This window comes from Tachypleus tridentatus, chromosome 8 (genome assembly GCF_004210375.1).
Source record: "Tachypleus tridentatus isolate NWPU-2018 chromosome 8, ASM421037v1, whole genome shotgun sequence".
NCBI lineage: Eukaryota > Metazoa > Arthropoda > Merostomata > Xiphosura > Limulidae > Tachypleus > Tachypleus tridentatus.
The window spans coordinates 74,218,230-74,224,229 of NC_134832.1; positions in this window are offsets into that span (position 1 = coordinate 74,218,230).

Below are 6,000 nucleotides of genomic sequence, written 5' to 3' on the forward strand. Positions count from 1 at the left end.
GGTTTTATTATAAACAGAAAAAAATAGATAGATAAAGTACAATGGCTGCACTTTTTCACACATGACATACACTAATGATAACAGGTTGGTCTGTCTAACGTAACTATAAGAGAAGTAATAACCCATTTGTTTCTTAGGCATCACGGAGAACAAAATAAGTCGAAACCAGCTTGGAAGCCATTTACGAGAAGGTAATTTGGTGATTAGAGTATTCATCAAGTTACCAGTTTTCAGAATCTCCGGGCTCTAAGAAATATACTTGTACATTTTCCTCCATAATTCTCCAAAACGGAATCTTTATAATATCATCTGTCATACTGGCTATCCAGTAGTTAAATGATATCCATAATAACTTGTTTGCTCTAGATAAGGTACGTGTGGTGCTGTCACTAATATAAAAAAAAACTGAGCATCTTAATGGTGTCCACCTATATTATCTTAATATAATAACAATACACCCATTCTTGTAAGAACGATAAAACAAAGCCTGCAAAATATCCACTTTGATTATTAAGATTTGCACATTTCCTTTTCTTTAACACCAAGTTTCAATCCCAATGTTATATTGAAGAAAACAAAACCTCCTCTTGGTTAATATTTCCTTAGCTTTACAATTCTTGGGAAAATTAATATATTTTTAAAGCCTTGTTACTCATTATTTAAAAGAATTACAATCTATTTGGAAATAATAAAATAGGTTTTTCGTGTCCTTAAAAACGTTAAATTCAACATAACAAAGAATTTTTGCGAAACCAAAACATTGAATTGTTTTTATTTTCAATCTTTAAGGCATGTTTCGTCTAAGCAAACCTCAGCAAATAATTGAAGGCACATTCGATGCAACACCTCTAGGAAAAGCAAAATATGGGGGACCAATGAGACAATATACAGCCAAAAGGCCACTGATAACGTAAGTAGTATAGTTCCGGTTGGTATTAGGGTCACGTTCGACCCTAATCGCATCGGACAATCATCAGAATTTAGGTCTTGTGTAAAACTTGGAAGGTCAGGTGCAGTTTGACCTCAATAAATGAATTTGTTTTTGTTTTTGAATTATTATCTAAGCTGCTCACGATCTATCTCTACTGTCCGTTACTGATTGTAAAGTGATGTCCTAGAGGGATGGGAGCTCGTAAAGAAAAATCTCTTCTACTACCTTAGAGGCAGTTAGTCTCTACATGAGAGGTCAGCGACTAGAAGTACAACCCCTGGATTACCTTTATTGTTGTTTTAGCGCACAGCTTCACAATGGGCTACTTGGACTCTGTCCACCGCAAAGAATCGAGCCCTGGATTTTAGTATTTAGTCCATAAAGTTACCTTTAAACTACTGGTAAGAAGATTCTAAAATTCTCAACTCAACATAACCTGAGCTCAAGCCCCACACATATGCTTATCCTTACCATTCCAAGAATCGTAGTTTTTACTTAATTCGCGCAATAAGACTCCTTCTGATTTTTAAAACATTTCCTTCGTTCATAAATGGCCCGGCATGGCCAAGCGTGTTAAGACATGCGACTCGTAATCTGAAGGTCGCGGGTTCGCATCCCCATCGCGCCAAACATGCTCGCCCTTTCAGCCGTGGGGGCGTTATAATGTGACGGTCAATCCCCACTATTCGTTGGTAAAAGAGTAGCCCAAGAGTTGACGTTGGGTGGTGATGACTAGCTGCCTTCCCTCTAGTCTTACACTGCTAAATTAGGGACGGCTAGCACAGATAGCCCTCGAGTACCTTTGTGCGAATTTCAAAAAGAAACAAACAAACAATCGTTCAGGAATAAATTTAATACTTCTGCACGTTGGACATAAACTCAGGTTTTATTTGCTCCTTCTTTCTTGAACACCTGCTCTTCATCTGTTGAATAAGATATTACTTATCTATTACAGTTACATATTTAGAATCAGTTGGGGGAGATAAATAAGATAAGTAATCTGCAAGTTTTAAACTATTAAACTTGTTCGATTCATTTCTTTTAACTAATTTCCTGAAATACAATACTAGTAACTCTGGTCCCTCAGCTCTATATTTAATATGGGTCTACTTTTCTCTCTTAGATATAACTGAAACAGTTATATCACCAACAAGTTAGCTCTTAACGGTTTTCAAAATTCACATAACCAATAATACAGCAATATACAGTATTCATTGTTGAAATCATTAGCAGTGCAAATCTAAAATATATATATATCCATTGTTTTTCATATATCTACAATGAGCTACTATTAACTCCACTAACAGTCTATCCCTATACAAAATTTACGCTATGTTTCAATAGTGAAAAGTATTTAGCAGTCACGCCATAAGTAGCAAAGAGTCATTCATTTGTCAACAGTCTGAATACCAGTAATACAGTTTTATACAATAACCGTCAAAATTTAACCACCAAAATCAAACTATTTACCACTCATCACCAATTGCATCAATACGACATTTAACTATCAAATTATAATGTAACAATACATACTAATCAACGGCTAAATCGCTAATTCAGCTCAATACGATATTCAACTATACAATAATTAAGAGCAATCAGCTAATTCAACTCAATACGATGCTTAACAATCAACCCATCAGTAACGTACCTCTTCGTAATAATCAACAGTTAAGCCCCTAATTAACTCAGTACGGTGTTTTCCTAGCAAGCAATTTGTAACATATCTTTACACAATAATCAACAACTAAACCGTTAATTCAGCCTAGTACGATATTCAATTATCAATCCTTTTGTGACATAACACAATAATCTACAGCTAAACCACTAATTCAGCTCTTTAAGATGTTTGCCTATCAATCCACTTGTAACACACCTTACACAATAATCAGCAGCTAAACTTTTAATTCAGCTCAATAAGATTTTTTACAATCAAATAAATACCTCAATCACATTTTTTACTAACGATCTGGAACAAATCTAGTAAGAACTCAGTTAAAAAAATAAGTTACCGTCACTGAACGAAATACAAAATAAAATATGCCATTAATTAAATAAGATTCAAATCGGACATAAAGATGTGTTAGACAGTATATTATTTAAGATATTTTTACTAGTATCTGTTTTCACTTTTTCTTGGAGAGACGAGATCCGTATATACTTGAATCGTCATTACATTCAAATTGAACTCTCGACAATACACTATAAATGTATTTAAAAAGAATTTGGATGTTTTCAATATTTCATCTTCGTCCGAGAGTCTGGGCTTTCTCTGCTCTTAACATTATACTTTGAATGGGCTTAAAGCGAGGCGAGGGTAATGGGCTAGAAATCAGTTGACCTAGAAAGAATGATGGTGAAACCGTAAAATTCTGGAAGGCATACAGAGAAAAGTAGGTATAGTCTCTCATGAACAAGTGATATTTTGATCAAAGAACGGGTGAACATAAATCCAGTGATAAGCGACAAGCTATCAAACTTTTGAAATATTCCTTAATAAAATGTAGCTGCTTTTTTTACTGGGTTTACTTCTGTTTTTGCTCATGATAACTTTCAAATCAATAGGTTTAATGTCAGTTGTGAAGTTGGATCTAAACAAATAAAAAAAATCGAGGTCTGGGTACTGCATATTACAATCGGCGAGAGATCATCTAAGCATGGAAAAACATTTGCAAAGAATGTAACCGAAAAAGAAAGTTCGCAAACTAAAAACTATTTATCATTACTAGAACCTTCCACGGCGATAGAAGTCAAGAGAAAGTCTGATGAGATATTTATCCTCAGGGAAACATTTTTGGCTCCTTTTTATGTAGGTTGTAAATCTTGAAAATAGTTGAGATTGAAATTTTTCATATTTATATACACGTGTGTTTATTGGGAAAAACAACAAAACTGAATCTGGTATAAATTGAAAACGCGATTTCACTTTTTTTTTTGTAGCCCATTGTGTAGCTTTGTACTTAACTCCAAACAAAGCAAATATTTAATTAGTATCACGACGGGAAAAAGATAATAATATAATTATACTAGTACATAAGATAATCAGTGCAGGTTTCTATTAACATTATCTTATTATCAATTAACTATAACAGTAGTTGATGAATTCCCTAAGTACCTGAAACGAATATTACAGTAGCAGAAGCCACAAAAAATTAATGAGAAAAATGTAAAACACAAAATTGTTAATATTGTTTCTTTGTTTTTAACTTCGTTCAATACAACTTGGGGATATCATCTGCGCTAGTCGTCCCTAATTTTGAAATAGTAAATTAGTCTCAGTGGTTTCCAAACTGTGTTTCCCATCGAGGAAAACAACTAGTCAACATCACCCACAAGCAGCTCCTATAGTCTAGAAAGTTTCGCAAAGTATATAAACCCATGCGTGATGCTATGATAATCAGTGCATTGTTGATTCTGTGTTCGTGCAAAAAAACTTTATTATGTCAAAGAAAGGAAATGGAATGATGATTATGTGAAGTTTGGCTTCACTTGCATCGGAACAACTGAGAATCTGCAAAATCCTCAGTGCATGCTTTGTGACGCTGTCCTTTCAAACGCAAATTTGAAGCCATCTAAGCTGCAGGAACACTTCAACAACCGGCATGGTGGAACAGCTGTTGCAGGCCATGATGTTGAATCGTTGAAAGGTAGAAGGGCCCGCTTTGATTCTCGAGCAACCCTTCCAAAATTAGGTTTTATATCTGCTGACAAACCACTGCTAATGGCTTCATACCATGTGGCGTATAAAATAGCCAAATCAAAGAAGCCTCATACAATTGCAGAAGAGGTGATAAAACCGTGTGCAAGCTTAAATTAGTGCCGTTATTAAATAATATTATTCAAAACCGAAGTGGTGATTTGAGTTCGGACATTTTGGACCAAGTTATCGCAGATATCAGGACTAGTCCATTGAAAATTTCTCTCTAATTGGACGAAACAACTGGTGTTGCAAATTGCAGTCAACTCATCGCACTAGTGAGGTATGTCCATGATGGTGCCATAATGGAAGATTTCCTGTTCTGTGAAGATCTGAAAATAATCACAAAAGGGAAAGATGTCTCTGAACCATCGCCTCTTCAAGTCGCTTTTGAAGATTTTGGAAGTGAGAATTCAGTTTTGCTTTTCCACACAGAAGTCCGCTGGCTGTCACGTGGGAGAGCTTTAACGCGCTTCTTTGAACTGCGAGAAGAAGTCAAAACTTTCTGAAGGAACGTGACTATGATCTGCCCCGAGAAATAGAATCACAATAATTCAACCAAATGCCAGCCTACTTGAATGATATTTTCACTCGTATAAATGTCCTGAGTGTATCTTTTTAAAGGGAAAACATGAACATATTAAAGTGCTGCGAAAAGTTAAATGCTTTCAAAGAAAAGTTACATCTTTGGTGTCGACGAGTTAAAAGAGAGAATCTTTCAAATTTTCCATCACTCTAAGAAATGGTAGGTGAGGATGAGTCCTTAATTCCATGTGTGTGTGAAGAAATTGTGGATCATTTGGAAATACTATCAAAGTCATTTGATGGATATTTTGGAGGAGAACTGGAAACTTCTGAAGAATGGATTATGAATTCATACTCCTTCAATTTGGATAATATGTTGGAAGATGAAGAACTGAAGAAAGATCTTATTGAACTGCGCACAAATCGAGTTCTTGAAATGCAGTTTGAAAGCAAAACTTTGGAACAATATTGGTGTTCGGCAATGGACATGTTTCCAAGACTTTGTGTAAAAGCACTAAATGTGCTCATCCCATTCGCGACGACAAACTTATGTGAGTTTGGATTTAGTGCCCTTTTGTAAATCCAGACAAAATCTAGAAATCGCTTGGGTGCACAGGCAGACTTGCGGATTGCTATCAGCAACAAAGTGTCACACTTTGAAATACTCGTAAGAAATAAATAGGAACAAAAGAGTCATTAAATTTAAATTGGCTTATGAACACTTGAACATTTCAAATTTAAAGAAATTTCATTTCATGCATGGATGAAAATTTATTTTTGTAGGGCATGTAGGGTTTATGCAACTTTTAGTTTGTTATAATATTTTTTTTCTTTTCCAAATGTTTCG